This window comes from Stylophora pistillata, chromosome 2 (assembly GCF_964205215.1).
Source record: "Stylophora pistillata chromosome 2, jaStyPist1.2, whole genome shotgun sequence".
NCBI classification, from domain to species: domain Eukaryota; kingdom Metazoa; phylum Cnidaria; class Anthozoa; order Scleractinia; family Pocilloporidae; genus Stylophora; species Stylophora pistillata.
In genome coordinates this window covers 4,259,701-4,277,211 of record NC_142520.1, presented here as the reverse complement: position 1 = coordinate 4,277,211, position 17,511 = coordinate 4,259,701, and the positions used below count along the sequence as shown (strand labels likewise).

The 17,511-nt window shown below is 39.5% G+C and overlaps 2 pseudogenes; one reads left to right on the top strand and one right to left on the bottom strand.

Annotated features, from left to right (window-relative positions):
- The first annotated feature begins 5,961 nt into the window (after nucleotides 1-5,961).
- LOC111345768 (uncharacterized) lies at nucleotides 5,962-7,638 on the top strand (annotated as a pseudogene).
- Nucleotides 7,639-12,655: 5,017 nt separating this feature from the next.
- On the bottom strand, nucleotides 12,656-14,293 carry LOC148736741 (uncharacterized; annotated as a pseudogene).
- Nucleotides 14,294-17,511: the final 3,218 nt, after the last annotated feature.

Sequence of the window (17,511 nt, the reverse complement as noted above, 5' to 3'; positions counted from 1 at the left end):
TTGGAATCCAATCCCAAGTTAAAAGAGCTTTTTCCTTCAAATTCCATCATAGCATCCTTTCGCAGATCTAACAACCTTAAAGAACTGTTGGCGCCATCCCGTTATGGCCCTAACATTGAAAGCGAAGGGGTTGTTGAGGTCAAGGGATGTTTTAAATGTAATAGAACAAGATGCGATCTTTGTCGCAACCTCTTGGCTGAGTCTAATTCCTTTTTAAGCTTTCAAACGGGCAAGAGTTACAAGATACGATCGAAACTTTCCTGTGACTCTAAAAACATGATTTATTTGGCTTCGTGCAAGAAATGTCGCCTACAATACATTGGTTCCACAACAAATGACTTTAGAGTTATATTTTGCAACCACAAATCTGCTATTGTTCTTAAGAAAAAGACCTGTGAAGTAGCGGTACATTTCAACAAAACACCACATGATTTAAGCGATTTCTCATTCCAATGCATTGATCAAGTGCAGGCGACAGTAAACAATTCACTAATTCACTGATAAGGTTACGAGCCAACAAGATGCTATTATCTTTATGCAAAATTGCATAGATGATATCCGCCTATGGATGGATCACAATAAACTTCTTCTCAACGATGAAAAAACGGAGTTTATTATTCTGGGGACCCGGCAACAACTGTCAAAAATTAACATTTCTTTCATTAAAGTTGGAAGTTCCCAGGTTGAAAGATCATCTGGTGTCAAAAACCTTGGATCATTATCAATAGCAGGGAACAGACCCTTATATAAAACTACCATGACATTTTATTCAAAACCCCCTCATGTAAATCATCATCGTTACATAGCGACAATATAGAGGTACAAATATAAAACCCCGGATGTAAAGTACGGTTCTGACCTTCATGATCGACGATCGATACCAACATCTGCGCGCAGACCCCTAGATGTAACATTTTACCATCGCAATAAACAGCTGGACACACGTTTAACATGGATGTGACATTTTAAGTTCAATTAATCAATATCAACATCTGGGAACAGAATACGCACTGTATGTAAAGAGTTACGACCAACACAGACCCCTATCCGTAAGATACTAAGATAGGTTGCAACATCTGCCTACAGCCCATCATGTAAGACACATTATTAAAACCCATGGACGTAAGAAACAACGAACAATATCAACATCTGGGCACAGCCCACTCGTGTAAGACACACTGATATAAACCCCTGAACGTAAGAACCAACGAACAATATCAACATCTGAGCACAGCCCGTTCGTGTGAGACACACTGATATAAACCCCTGAAAGTAAGGACTAACGATCAATATCAACATCTGGGCACAGCCCCTTCGTCTAAGACACATTGATATAAACCCCTGAACGTAAGGAGCAACGATCAATATCAACATCTGGACGCAACCCCTTCGTGTAAGACACATTGATATAAACCCCTGAAGGTAAGGAGCAACGATCAATATCAACATCTGGGCACATCACTCCATATAAAACACACGGATATGAACCCCTGAATGTAAGACTCCTGATTGTAAGAACCCCTGATTGTAAGAACCCATGATTGGAAGAACCCCTGATTTTAGGTACCCCTGATTGAAAGAACCCCTGACTGTAAGACCCCTGATTGTAAGAACCCTGTTTGAAAGAGCCCCTGATTGTAAGAACCCCTGATTGTAAGAACCCCTGACTGTGGGACCCCTGATTGTAAGAACCCCTGACTGTAGGACCACTGATTGAAAGAACCTCTGACTGTAGGACCCCTGATTGAAAGAACCCCTGACTGTAGGACCCTGATTGTAAGAACCCCTGATTGTAAGACCCCTGATTGTAAGACCCCTGATTGTAAGACCCCTGATTGTAAGAACCACTGACTGTAGGACCCTGACTGTAAGAACCCCTGATTGTAAGACCCCTGATTGTAAGACCCCTGATTGTAAGACCCCTGATTGTAAGACCCCTGATTGTAAGAACTCCTGACTGTAAGAAGCCTCGACCGTAAGACCCCTGATTGTAAGAACCCCTGATTGTAAGAACCCCTGACTGTAAGAACCCCTGATTGTAAGACCCCTGATTGTAAGACCCCTGATTGTAAGAACTCCTGACTGTAAGAAGCCCCGACCGTAAGACCCCTGATTGTAAGAACCCCTGTTTGCAAGAATTACCCCTGATTGTAAGAACCCCTGATTGTAAGTACCCCTGATTGTCAGAACCCCTGATTGTAAGAACCCCTGATTGTAAGAACCCCTGATTGTAAGAACCCCTGACTGTAAGAACCCCTGATTTTAAGACCCCTGACTGTAAAACTAGCTGGTAGCCCATAAAGCGAGAGGTTGTGAGCTGAATTCCTACTGTACACAGCATTTATTCTTTTTTGTTCTCTTATCAACGGATATAACTCTGCATAACAAATATATGGAAAGACAACATTTGCCTTTCCTATGGTTGCATTTAAAAAATAACGTGGAGCGAATAAATCATCTGAGAATTCGTAGAGAACGGCGACAGATTTCGAATTCAACTTTGCTTAACTTTGGAATGATATCAATTCTTGTGTTACTGTCAATTTCATTACGAAAATACTACTTTTCAAGTTTGACAAGTGCTTTGCTTTATTGTAAATTGAAAATCAAAATTACTGAAATCAAAATTGCTTGTATAAAATTTTCATAACTGCCGACAGTATAATAACACCTTTATTTAGACACAATAATGTTTAAAGCTGAACAGCTTGTGGGGTCGTGTGTAAATGCAAATAAACTCTAAATTAAATAAATTCAAATTTATTTCAGTTGTGTGGCTGGATTAACAGGAAGGGGGGTATTGTAGTTGTGAGAACCAATATTAATGATCAGAAATGAATGAATGGATAATATCAGCTATTAACTGAGGGAGTTTGAGCCTGTATTGTTTGGATGATCACTGAGCAAACCTTTCTAAATCAGTTTTGCTTTAAAGACCCTCAACAGTGTATGAAAGAGGAAATTATTAAGGCCACCATTACATATCGACGAAAAGAACTTTTCTTTCATTTCATTTCTTGCGCATAGTTTTTTGTAATCTTGTTGATACTGAAATCAAAATGATGTGAAAACCGCCAACAGTAGTTCCTTTGGGGCAACCCTAAAACTCGGAGTCCGGAATTCTTTAAATAAGTTGTGAAAACCTATCTATTGCCAGAAAAGAAATGAATGGATACAATAAACAGTTAATTTAGAGAGTGCGAGCCTTTATTTGTACCTACCATCATTGAGCTAACCCATCCGTTTTGCTTTCAATGAATGATTTCTTACTTTGTGTCACATTGGCAATAATCATCACCTCCCGTTTAATTCAGTTAACTATTTTCGTAATTCTTGGACAATTTCGGCGATGGAAACGCAAACACTGCTAGGTGATAATCAAAATAATGCAAACAGAAACGACTTTCGTGTGTTACCAGTGGCTTTTTTTCCAGGCTCTTGAATTGAGGTAAGCGGCCGACCATTTAACTTTTGTGGGGGAAGGGGGGGGGGGGTGATTTCTGGTCATGAAAATTTTTTTTTCTAGCAATCTGTTAGGCAGGATATTTTTCCATTCTAAATGCTCTGCAGGATATTTTTTCCCTCCTGATTTCTCTGCAGGATTTTTTTTCCTCAAAGAAAAGGGTAATGTGTTTACATATACAAAATGTATTTACATTTACATTATGGTCATTGCAGCAATAGTTCTAATATAGCTATGTTTTAGGAAAGTAATTCTTTACAATCATTTTATATTACGTGAAAAAAAGTGACACGCCACAGGCAGATGTGAAAACGTTCAGTTTCTTAATTAACAAAATTGATAATGAAATCATTCATTGAAAGCAAAACGGATGGGTTAGCTCAATGATGGTACAAATAAAGGCTCGCACTCTCTAAATTAAAAAAAATTCTGGCACTATGACAATTATGAAATTGTTTCATTTGCTGATAACAGATATAGTTTGCAGTTTTCAGCCATGTTCATCATTGCGGTAAATTTTTATCTTGCAGCACAATTTTTATTCATGAAATATACAGCTACTGTTGATACACCTATCAATGTCCTGCCCCAACAGGGGGAGTGTGGAAATAGGTGGTAAGAACTGACCATCGCACTTTGTAATAAACGAAAAGATGTAACTCCTTGTAGCTTTCTCTGTGTTTTCAGGGACTGCTTCGTCTTTATTTGAGTGATTTATTCGCTTGTCACGGATGCAAACTGGCACGCCATATTTTCCCGAGTTACTCGGAGGTAAATAGCGAAGGATATTCGGAGTTTGACTAGCCAATCAGAGCGCGCCTTCAACGCTATCCACTGTTTTAGTATATACTAAAATGATCTATTATATTGCATGCTTTACGCAAGTCCACAAAAGCTAGTCGTCAGGAACTTTGCTCTGAGACAGTGAAGCATTAATTATTACTGTTAATAGGTTTTGTGACTATTGCAGAAGCGTCCTTTAGAAGTCTTGGTGGAATGTTATCTAAGCCCACTGCTTTGCCTGATTTAAGTCGTCGGCCTTCCGACTAAACAGCAGTTTCAGAACTATCCGTAAACAGAAAAGTAGCGTTCGTAGCTTTTGTTAAAGATATACTTCACGAGAGTTTCGATGCAGCATTTACAAACGATTTGCAAAGGTTGACAGCTGTATTTACGAATGTATCGTTAAAATAATTTGCGATTGAGCTCTTTTCAGTTAATACTTGACCGTCGACTTTCAGTTTTGGAGATGGTTCATTGCTTTCGGAAGGGAGGATTTTCTTAACTGTAGTAATCTAGTAGTAGTAGATACTTTTATTTAGCTAGGGTAACTCCTACAGTTACAAAAACTGATATCCTTAGAGGCCCTTGGAGTTTCACCAAGAAATATATCCAATTTTCTCAGCTTTTTTACCAGCTCCTACTCTTTGCGTTCTTGTTCGAATAAGTTACTCCAGGACCTTAATCATGGAACAGCATACCCGCATCTTTAAGAAAGGCCGATTCCTTGAATTCTTTCAAAAAAGACATATTTAATTCGCCAAGCTTTTTTGATTTGTAAAAATACGATTTCTGTTTAATTTCCATGTTTATATAATGTAGTTGTTAGATTTTTCAGTGTTTTTAGGTACATTTTGTGATACTAGAGAAATTAGTAATATAGACGCTATATAGATAAAGTTTATTATTATATTATTATTATTATCATTGTTATTATTATTAGCAGTTGATAAATAGTTAAGAAATTCGCATAAATTTAAGTTTTCCATGAACGTTGACGTTTTCGCGCTTGATATGTGCTCTAAACCTATATTTTGAGCACAATCTATGTAGAAATAGATTATTATCTCTTAGGTACAGTGAATGCGCCAAGGTTTTCCGAAAATCACCCGCACGTGACATGATCGATCGTTGCTTTTTTCAAGTGTGTGTTGTTGACAGTGTAACCAAAGAGGCGATGAGTCTCACTACCTCGTGTTAAGTAGTGAATTGATTGAATCTTTTACCCTGAATTTTGTTATCACCCACTTCATTTTTATTTTTGTGCCCTTCACTTCGGCATCTCTCCAAGTATTTTCACAAGGTCGCCCTCTTTCCTCCTCGCGAGCCGAGAACCAGTACTTTTTTACTGAAAATTTTCTTCCGCCGCGTACTTCTTTCACTTCGACGAGTTCCTCCTAAAAAATTTCTGCGAGTATGCCAATCGTGGAACTCGGACACTCGTCATTGTCCATATTTCAGAAATGTGCATTTGTTTCACGAGAAAAATGGTTTAGCCTTCGTGGCGAAGATTGAAAATGACTCTCGACCAATGAGGGCATGAGAATTTCTATGGTTATTGTGAAAAGGCCACAAACAAAGTGCGAGAAATTTATTTCAAAAAACGACAGAACAAGGGGCCGCAGCTCCGCCTCTCGCTTTCGCACCAGTAGCGGTTTCTTAGCAGTCACAAAATAAGTAGTAAAATAAAGCAAACCAAGCATCCGAAAAGCATCAAGATGAATCTTATGGAAATTAACAGGCTTACTTATGATCCAGTCCTCAAGGTAATAACTTGGCTACAGCGGCAGAATTTGATAGCTAGTCCTCTGAGATGCGTGCCATGCAATAGAGAAATGGAATTAGTAGAGAGAAATCCAGACCACGTAGATGAATATCTGTGGTAAGAATGGACAGTACTAATACTAAACTTTTTTTAAATACCTACTTTCTATCACTGACATACCACTAGGTAGTTTAGCATTGAAATAAGTGATCATCATAAATCGTAATTCTTCACGAGTTAGACCACTGCTTTCCCTTTTCCAAATTTAAGCAAAATGACTAACAATCGATCCTTGTCTATAAATATTTTATCTTTATAAGGAGATGCAAAGGCTGCAGAGGCAAAAAGTCTCTGAGAGAAGGCAGTTTTTTCGCCGAGTTTCCCCGGATTCCTCTGAAAAAACTCCTAATCGTGATCTATCTGTGGAGTCAGCGCGAGTTGCGCTCTAGAGTTTCTTCCATGGTTGGATTGACGAAAAACACCGTTGGACGTGTGTTTGCCACGCTCCGCTTCATTTGTAAGAGAGATATAGAAGATAGACCAGTCACCCCATTTGGCGGGCGTGTGTACGTGGTCAAGTGTGACGAAAGTCAATTCAAGCACCAATCGAAGGTGAGTAAGCGCACTGTGATTTTCATTTCAAACGAAGGCTTCTGTTTGAAAACTTAGCTTTGTAGCAACTTCTTGACAACTTTTAAAGGAAATCTATCAATTTCCGGGCTCGCCAAGTCTCATTTATTTATCTGCTTATGGCTTGACAGAGGTTACGCCCCCTTTTAAGATTGCCCCCCTGTAATACGCCCGCCTCTACTAGCTTAGAACATCCCACAATCAGAGTAGTCTTTAGAATTGCCGCCAAGTATCAGACACATCCAACTCTCCGTACGGAAAAATTATTTTACCACGAAATATAAATAGGGTTTGATCCGCAAGAATTTTTTCTTGCTGCAAGTCATACATATGCTTGCGAGCACAGCCAGGTTGAAGAACTGTCCGTTTTTCTGGCTACCGTGCCCATAATACAAAAACGCCTAACACCCGCCATTAAATCTGGTAAGAAGGAGGGTTTATATGCCAGGAGGGTGCTTGATTTCGCACGCATCAAATCAAAGTTAATCGTTATTTTGACAAGCATGAATGCCGATGTAAATCTCCGTTTTAAAAAATTTAATCGTTATAGAATCAAAGAGGTCGCAGGGCCAACGATGAAGTGTGGGTATTTGGCGTGATCTCTACGGAACATAGTCCTTGTCGCGGCTACTTTCAAGTTGTGAGGAGAAGAGACCGCCGGACATTGTCCAATATTCTTCAAAGGGTCCTCCTGCCTGGGTCAGAAGTGCACAATGACGACTGGGCTGCTTACAGGAGCCTTCATCTGTACGTTCCTAACGTGACCATGCACAGAATAGTTGTCCATCAGAACAACTTAGTTGATCCCGTTACTGGCGTACATACGCAAGAGGCATAGTCGGCGTGGGCGCGCGTCGAGTACCACGAAAAGAGGGAGAGACGAATCCGCCAAGGAGACATCCAGGATTTCTTTGACGAACACATGTGGCGAGATTTGCGCGGGCTGGAAGCCGTTTTCGAAAATGTTCTGGCAATAGTACCAACGTACTATCCCTTGTAAATAATAGCAACTCCATGAAGACTCCAGTATGCCTCTTGAAAAGTGGAAAAACCATCGCTTTTCCTAAACTTGCAACACAGCAAGGGGAAATTTCTTTTATATCTTTTTCTCAGCGAGGCTAAGCAATCTTGGAATTGTGAACAATTTCCGTACCGACACTTTCGGCCTAATTTTTCGCTTCTTTTTCTCGCACATCGCCTCTAAATGAATAGTTGAAATAAAATGAATCTCGCGACTTAATAAACTGACAGCCAGAAGGTGATGATTATTGCCAATGTGACACAAAGTAAAGAATCATTCGTTGAAAACAAAATGGATGGGTTAGCTCCTCTGAAAGGCTCGCACTTGCTTAATTAATGGTTTATTTCATCCATTCATTTCTTTTGTGATAATAGCAGGTTTCCACAACTTATTTAAACAATAGCCTATTCTCTGTGACTCCACCCACACAAAGGAAATACTGCTGGCGGTTTTTACATAATTTTGATTTCAGTATCAACAAGATGCGAACAACTATGCCCATCAAATGAAATGAAAAGTCCTTTTCGTCGATAGGTAATGGTGACCTTAATAATTTCTACTTTTATACACTGTAAAGGTTCTAGAGAAAGGAATCGTTTATTCAAAGCGAAACTGATTTCGATAGGTTTGCTCATCCAAACGGTTCGCACTCCCTTAGTTAATAGTTGATTTTATTCATTCATTCTTTTCTGACCATTAATATTGGTTCTCACAACTTATTTAAACAATACCCCCCCCCCCCCCCTTCCTGCTAATCCAGCCACACATAACCGCAAATACTGTCGGCGGTTATCACAATTTTAGATAAGCAATTTTGATTTCAGTAGAAACAGAACTTTATACAACGAAGCGAAGCACTTGTCAAACTTAAAAAGCAGTATTGTCGTAGTGAAATCGACAATAACTCAAGAATTAATGTCATTCCAAAATTAAGCAAGGTATAATTCGAAATCTGCAGACGTGCTCTACGTATTCTTGAATGACTTATTCGACATGATTTTTTAAAACAACTTAAATGGTGAAAATATGCAGACATTGGAGATCTCAGCCTGTGGAAAATGTTTATCTAAACAAAATTCAATCTTTCCATTTATAGGTGCAGTACCAGGAAGTATCTCTTAAAATAATCTTTGTCCCATGAACACTTTTTGTCATTGAATAGGGTGTGGAAATACAACTTTAATATACCTGTTATCAAAGTGCGCGAGTGCTTGTCGAGAGTCACTGTGGTTTACTTTCCTATTGGTTGTTGAAGGGAAGTTGTTTCCTGTGAACTTTGATATTCCCTCCTAACAAAAGCTAGAGAGAGAGAGAGAGAGAGAGAGAGAGAGAGAGAGAGAGAGAGAGAGAGAGAGAGAGAGAGAGAGAGAGAGAGAGAACCTCCGAGCCAAGAGAAACGACAAGCCATTTTAAACTGACCTAACGTGAGTCACTCTCGTTCGATTTTTGGCTACATCGCATTCAGCGATTCTATCCCAGCTGAATACCTGTGTAATGTTTGGTAAGTTGAAGTTATTACCATTTGCTATGAATATTTAACTTGTGAATTGAGTGGATAATATAGTTCACGCCATTTTCGGAATAACATGCCAGCTTGGAGCTATTTTCCTGACCTTACTTCGCCTTCTCTTTCACGGCAAGAATCCCATTGTAGACGCAGAACTAGCAACACCGTGTGGCCATACCTTTTGTGGTTTCTGCGTGGATATGTTTAAGAAAACAAGCCAAGGGCAATTCGGCACATGCGAGATGTGCCTTCAGCATGTGACGGCGTTCTGCTCAAACTGCCTCGCGAATACCATGCTTGGGATGGTCCATGGGCAGTGCAAGTGCTGCGGAGAGAATATTGCGCTAAACCGGGCCAAAGATCACCTAGAACGGTGTCCGGAGTTAGACTTAAATTCTCAAGAATGCCAAGAAAGCATGAAAACGAAACAACTAGACGCACACAAAGCGACGTGTCCAATGGTCGAAGTCCTCTGCAAATGTGGCATCAGCTTCAAAAAAAAAGATGAAAAGAAACACGGAGATCTAACTTGTGGTGTTACAGAGGTGCCTTGCCTAGTTAAATGTGGACAAAATGTCACGAGGTAATTTCAAATAGGACTTTTGGAAGATACGTAAGTTAAGCCTTGTCTTTTCGCAAAACTTGCAACGTGATACTAACTTTTTTTTTTTTTTTATCACCTTGTGGTATCAGAAGGGTAGATTCTAATTATGGGTATCTTTTGATTTCTATAATTCCTTTACGTACCTCAGGAGCAAACATATAAAGAGAATATCTTAGCTGATTTATTTATGTAATCATGATATCGTTATTGTTTTGCCTAATTTCATATAGTTCCCTTCACCACGCTAAAGTATACTTTAAATTATGATGATGCAAGGAGTAACCTATGCTGTTAAAAATTATCCTTAAATGCGCTTACAATGGAATCATATCATCCGATGTGTCCGAGTAACCTGATTGCTTAGAGGTTATGTAACGTATTAATCATTCAGCTCTCAAACAGCCTGGTGTTACAAGCTGTACCAGTAAGAAGCAAAACACGGCATAAGGATGTGAGATGATTAATACTGCATGTCATTTTTGACAAGGTTTCTTTTTATTTCAAAAGGAGTTTAATACCATCTCATTCGATTGATTGTGGAGAAAGAGTGTGTATCTGCCCTATGAAAGGTTGAGAAAACGCAATACGAAGGAAAAACAAGGAGGAACACATGGAGGGAAACCAAAGAAAAAATTTGTCCCTAATGACCAAGGAACGCCAGAAACTTCTCTGGAACGTCCTCGCTAAGGTAGGTGGATGATAAAATGTGCAACTAATCCCAAATGATCTCAAATGGGTTTCTGTGCTTTTCAATATTACAAACAATGGATTCGAAAATGCAACACTTTCATATACATTTCAAACTATTGTTAACCCTAAACCTTGACCTCTCAACAAATACATGAAAAGTGATTGTATTCAACCCATTGGTCCTAAAATGTGTACCATACTTTCAGGGTTTTGTTTGATTCAAATCTTCAAGGGTCTTAATACATATCATAAAAGAGTTGTAAATTTCTGGTTTATATTCGAGCTTCAAATTCATACCTTACCACCACATCAAAGTCTTCCACTCGGGTATTGCCTTACATTTAGGGGTCTTACAATCAGGGGTTCTTACAATCAGGGGTCTTACAGTCAGGGGTTCTTACAATCAGGGGTCTTACAGTCAGGGGCTCTTACAATCAGGGGCTCTTACAATCAGGGGTCCTTACAATCAGGGGTTCTTACAATCAGGGGTTCTTACAATCAAGGGTTCGTACAATCAGGGGTTCTTATAATCAGGGGTCTTACAGTCAGGGGTTCTTACAGTCAAGGGTTCTTACAATCACGGGTCTTACAATCAGGGGTTCTTACAATCAGGGGTCTTACAATCAGGGGTTCTTAAAATAAGGGGTCTTTCAATCAGGGGTTCTTACCATCAGGGGTTCTTACAATCAGGGGTTCTTACAATCAGGGGTTCTTACAATCAGGGGTTCTTACAATCAGGGGTTCTTACAATCAGGGGTCCTAGTTCTTACAGTCAGGTGTTCTTACAATCAGGGATTCTTACAATGAGGGGTCTTACAGTTAGGGGTTCTTACAATCAGGGGCTCTTACAATCAGGGGTTCCTACAATCAGGGGTCCTAAAATCAGGGGTTCCTACAATCAGGGGTCTTACAATCAGGGGTTCTTACAATCAGGGGTTCTTAAAATGAGGGGTGTTGCATTCAGGGGTTTATATCAGTGTGTTTTATATGAAAGAAAGTGCCCAGATGTTGATATTGGTCGTTGTTCCTTACGTTCAGGGGTTTATATCAATGTGTCTTACATGAAGGGGCTGTACCCAGATGTTGATATTGATCGTTGCTCCTTACATTCAGGGGTTTACCTTACGTTCAGGGGTTTATATCAGTGTGTGTTACACGAAGGGGCTGTGCCCAGATTTTGATTTTGATCGTTGCTCCTTACGTTCAGGGGTTTGTATCAGTGTGTGTTACACGAAGGGGCTGTGCCCAGATGTTGATATCGTTCGTTGTTTCTTACATCCATGGGTTTTAATCAATGTGTCTTACATGATGAGCTGTTGGCATATGTTGCAACTTATCTTAGTATCTTACGGTTAGGGGTCTGTGTTGATCGTAACTCTTTACATAGAGTGCGTATTCTGTGCCCAGATGTTGATATTGATTAATTGAACTTAAAATGTCAGATCCATGTTAAACGTGTGTCCAGGTGTTTATTGCAATCGTAAAATGTTACATCTAGGGGTCTGCGCGCAGATGTTGATATCGATCGTCGATCGTGAAGGTCAAAACCGTATTTGACATCCAGGGGTTTTAAATTTGTACCTCTATATTGTCGCTATGATGATTTACATAAGGGGGTTTTGAATAAAATGTCATGGCAGTTTTATATTAGGGTCTGTTCCCAGCTATCGATAATGATCCGCGGCATCGTGTACTTAGGACTTGTCACTGGTGTCAATACGATTTACTGTGATCTGAACTTCGAGGGCCTTATCAGGATAGAACACAAAAAGCCTGAGGCGAATGACTTCGCAATGAGAATATCCAAGCGATAGGATGTGCGGCATGTGACGACGACCGCGTTGAAAAGGAAATCCCAGAAAAAAAGATTAAAACCATTTGGCTACGAATAAATTTGTCTTCTACTTTAAAGTTGTAATGGAACTCTAAACCATTTATAAGACCAAGATCTCAGCAACCCGAAAGTGCATCGTCCCTAAGGCCGTCATAATTTAAGAACCAGTTACTGAAATCTTCTGGGATCAAATCTTAAAATACTTTTTTTTTTTCTGAAAACCCCATTTTGTACTCTTTCAATTGAGATAAAGTAATCTACATTCCTGTAAGTACCTGCTGAGATATGAAATAAAACAATTAATGTGGTCAATTTTGTCTGTTTTTTAATTGGATGATAAAGAGTTTTAACTCAAATGTAACTAACCTTCACAGCTACCAGGGTGTTGTACAGTGTAGTTAAGTCGAAGAACACACATCTCCTGCCGAAACAGACGCTCGTTATCGTATGTTGAACCGTTTGATGAGCAGATAGGTTCTTGGTATGATGGACAGCTCTCTACAGAAACGCATCTAGCATCATAGGGCCCAAATGCTTTGCACAGACAGTGATAATGGAAAACGACGTCAACACAAGGGTCCAAGTCTGCGAGAAAAACGTGGAAACGTGAAAGAAGATGTCCAGCAAGTTAACTAGCTTACCATCCTAGAAAATTTATTTGCAACTCTCATCTCACATTTCAAATGCTAAAACAAAGTCGTTAATTTACAGAATAGACTTCCATCAGTTGCATCCAAAAATAGAATGACAAAGCCAAAGTTAAAAATTACAACAACACTCCACGAAATTGCATTTTAACTGACGAATTGCAACGTTGTACAAGTATGTCGTTTTGCAGAAACAATGAAAATTTAGCCTTTCTCAAATTGGCACAAAAATAATCATGATTTTCTTTGCTTACCTCCAGTCACCATGTAATCCATGGTGATGACATCCTTATTGTTGGAATCGCTGTTAAACGTTTCGACAGAAATCTGAGCTTCAGTTTTAGATGTGTGCTAAATGAAAGCAAAAATAAGAAGATTTCATTTCAACATAGTAACATGGCTAAGAGTCCCATTATTTCATCGAGGAGCTAAACCAATATTAGAACATATTACTAACCTCCACCCTAATAGTGACAGCATTACACTGGTACCCGGATTGAAGAGACTTGTTAATTTTAGTACTACGCTTTGCAGTCACCAAAACAATCGGTGGAGCGTAGAAAGGCTCTGTGAAGTTTATATTCTGAAATACAGAGAAAAAAATGAGTAAATGACGAAGATTTCCTCACTATAGTTAGAACAAGTGTGAACAGCAATAGAACTGCTCTAAGGCCACACTGTCCCTACGGGGGGGGGGGGGGAAGGGGGGTTAAGTATGAGAAATATAAAAGAAGAAAAACAGAATGGGGGAAGAGAAATCGAGGGCACTTAACTTTAAGCCGGCTGCAGGTCAAACGCAGACAAAACTTACTAAAAAAATGAAACGATAGACGAAGGAACACGAGATTCAAATAAAAATTACCTACTTGACGAAAGGCGTAATTATGCTGCGGAGATGGCGAGTTTGTGCTGGAAATTAACAAACTTGCTGATTAAGGTAAAGTTGTCGACGCTGATGTTGTTAAAAGGTATCCAACTCTGTCGATCAAATAAAAGCTTCCATAGTTACTTTGACAAACAGCATTTAAGCGTTTTTCTGTCGATGATAACTTTTTTTTTCAGAATTAAGCTCAACTGAGTTTTTCTCATCTCTTAAAAAAAAAACAAAAAAAAAAAAAAAAATGAGAGGTGGGATTTTTCTTCCCAAAGAAATGTTGCATACCTTAGTCAATAAATTTTCCATGAACAGCACCTTTTAAAACTCGCGATCACATACTACTTTTAGGTCCGTGTGTGGACCATCAAAAATCTTGGCTTCCCTCAAGCAAATCTTAAAGCTGTTTACTTTCAAGTCCTCGACCCACAAGGCCATGGTATCCTGAGTTCTGTTGATAACACCGTGATTGGCCGTCACGAAAATAGTTGGAGGAGATGGAAAATGCTGAAACATAAGTGGACAAGTTTTTATCCATTTTAAGGCCTTGCCGATACCCTTATTTAATTAAGGATTGAGGGAAATACAATGAACCACATTTAAACCTTCATTGGAAACAACCCTACCAATGATGCTATTAATAATGGTAACAAATTATTAATTATCAATTATGAACTAAAGAGGGTACTGTGAGATTATGGGATAAAAAAAAAACGGCAAGATATTGGAGATTAAAAAAAAAAAGCTCATATCGTTGATAACAAATGCCGAAGGATTAGGTGCAACTTCAGCGTGTTTGGAAAGATTGTCAGACGTGTTATGCTGGGAGTTTAATGAAAGGTTCAGTGTCTTTGTTTTCGAAAGCACGTGTCGGTAAGGTCGGATCCCTTTTCCTAGCACAGACTTCTGCTCTTAATCACATACCCTCTTTATTCATTAGCGCCTATGAGGTGCTAATTAGCACACATCGAGCCTGTTTGAAATCGATCCTCCCACATTCCGTACCAGTTGTCCAAGAGCTCAGCGATTTGGTGCCTATTTGGGATCCAGAAGGTGCGGTCTTAACAGCAATCCAGTCCACTTCCTTAGTACCGTTAGAGCTGTCTCCAAACTCCACCACACAGGCTGTAAATCCACTCTTCGTAACATCTTCAACCCAGACTGTAGCTCCATTTCTAGGATTTTGGCTCTTCTCTGTGTGGCCAACGGAGGCAAAGACCTTTACCTGCTGTCCGCCAGAGAAAGGATACTGGAAGGAGATCTTCTTACAAGCAAATAGACCTGGTTTGGCAGTGGTGATATTCTCCTTTCCGGCCTTGAAACCGAGAGCTGTTGCGAAATAAATCAAAATCAAAAACTTTGAAATTATACGTCTTGCTCTTTGCAGTTACACGAGAATTACGATGTACACGCTATTTTTCGATCAAGTTAAATGTTCCATTCCTTCTCCTTACGTCCCTCCCCCATTTCTCTTTCTCTTTGTTTACCATTTAACCCACGTTTTTATTACCACAACCGAGTCATTTATATCACGTCAGTAATTCAACTCTACCTTTACTTTGGCTTTATAAAGGAAAAACATATCAACATACCTTTACTTGCTGGAGAAACTAAAATAAAAACGATGAAAGCAACGTGCAAGCGGACTGAACTTTGGCGCTTGCGCGACATCTTGCTCAGAATAAGAAGTGTATTCTCCCGGTGTAAAGTATATACTCTCATAAATATCCTTATGTCAATCATCGGTGACTGCAATGCATTGTCCATTTCGTGAGGGCAAGTTTAATCACGGAGGCTATAGAATGATATTTAACACTTTGCTCGTAGTTGGGGAGAGGGAATTAGGAGGGGAGAGGTGAGGAAGTTGAGAGGGTGAGGGGGAAGCTATCAGCAGCCCTTGCCATTTCATTTAGATCCATCAGCGGGAGTGTCGGTAGCTATTTCACAAATAGAGAAGTCTTGACTGTGCTCTGTTCTGTTGTGAAGGGCACGAAATTGTGCGGAAAAACACTAGACATAGTAGAGTATTTCCCTCCACCCCTTGAGTGCTCTAGCCTCTACTTGAGTGGAGTTTTTCAATTTTAATACGAAATCTGAAAGATAAATGTTCAGTCAAATCCGGCCCAATTGTTACTCATAAAAACACAAAAGTTTTTTTCACATAATAATTGAAAAACAAACTGCTCAAGGCGTGTGTTTTATGAATGAACGACGGCCGAAGTCACAGGAACATGAAGATTGCTCGGGATGACAGCGCCGTATAACTCGACTGCTGTGACTGATGTTATCTTCCACTCGACCCACGGGAAAGAATATCAGAAAAGTCTCTAAGCTCAGTTCACTCCAAGGGCGGACGATGTAATTTCTGACGCTTGCTTTACTGCGACTACTGGAGATCACTATGGTGAGCTAGCCAGGATCGCAGTCGCTCTGACTGAGCTATGCCAGCTCGGTTATATTTTGTTTCTTTTCTGGATACGAACATGGACATTTATACCCCCACCCTCCCCTCCCTCCATCTACCCCACTTCTGAAATTAATTGAAGAGTCACCCTCAACATCTTTTACCTCATTTGTTGAAAAGGTGAGGAAATGATGTGCGATATTTTCATAAAGCGGGATCCTCTTAACGAACAAAAGGCAAGTTCCTAATAATTGGACGTTTTCCATTATATGTTATGCGAGATTAGTGTCTCTAAGATAGAAAAAAGAATTTTGGGATTAAAATGGTTCATGCCACCGCTATCGTTGGCTTACCCAACTGCTCATTTAAAGCAAAGGCTATTAACTCCCTCACGATTTACGATTTATTCCAATCACGAGATGCTAGATACTTTTACCTCCTCATTGTATGGCATAACGCAGTACTCACAAATATCTGGTCAGTCTTGTTGATATTCGATATCCAATGGATCTCGATTTCCCTGTAGCGCTCGCAGAGTTTCAGGAGGGTTTGCATGTTGCATGTCACAAAATCCGTTTTAATCCATAATTCTTTCTACAATCAATTTTTCTTAAGCTTTGCCCAAGAAACGGCGAGGTCATGATGTTATTACCTGCCAGTCTTCATTTATTTTTCTGAATCTTTTAATTATGTATTAGCAGAATTTTCAGAATTCTCGATTAATATTAGTAGATTACATACCTCTGAAAATCTTCCTGACATTATCATTCTATGCGAAGCCTGATTAACGTAGTACTTTGAGAAATATTTGCGAGCTTCGTGCTATAAAATTTGTTACTAAAGCTTGTTTGCTTACGTAAAATCCTCTTAACTAATTTGCTAATTTGCGTGTGGTCTAAATTATTCTCATGCTCGCGCTTCTTACTCTGACCAGTATTCAGCCGTTCGTTGTTGTGGGTTGTGACTTGTGCATAAGAGGTAATGGACCCACACCGTACCTATTTAAAAAGTCTTCGCAGACAAAATGTGAACTTTGGATTAACATGAACATAAATCCTGGACATTTATTTTGTTCATAGGAACACCTCGAATACGACCCACATCTCCATCCCTATTGATAGCAAAAAGAAAACTTAGCCCAAAGTCGCATAGAATCAACGTTGCCAAAAAGCTGTGTTAAAGTTAATGCTTCAAATAATTTGCTTAACATTAATTACGTATGATGCACGATCCTCGCAGTAGACAGCGCTATTTAAGCAATAGCGAAAATCAGAACTGAAAAAAATCAGGCC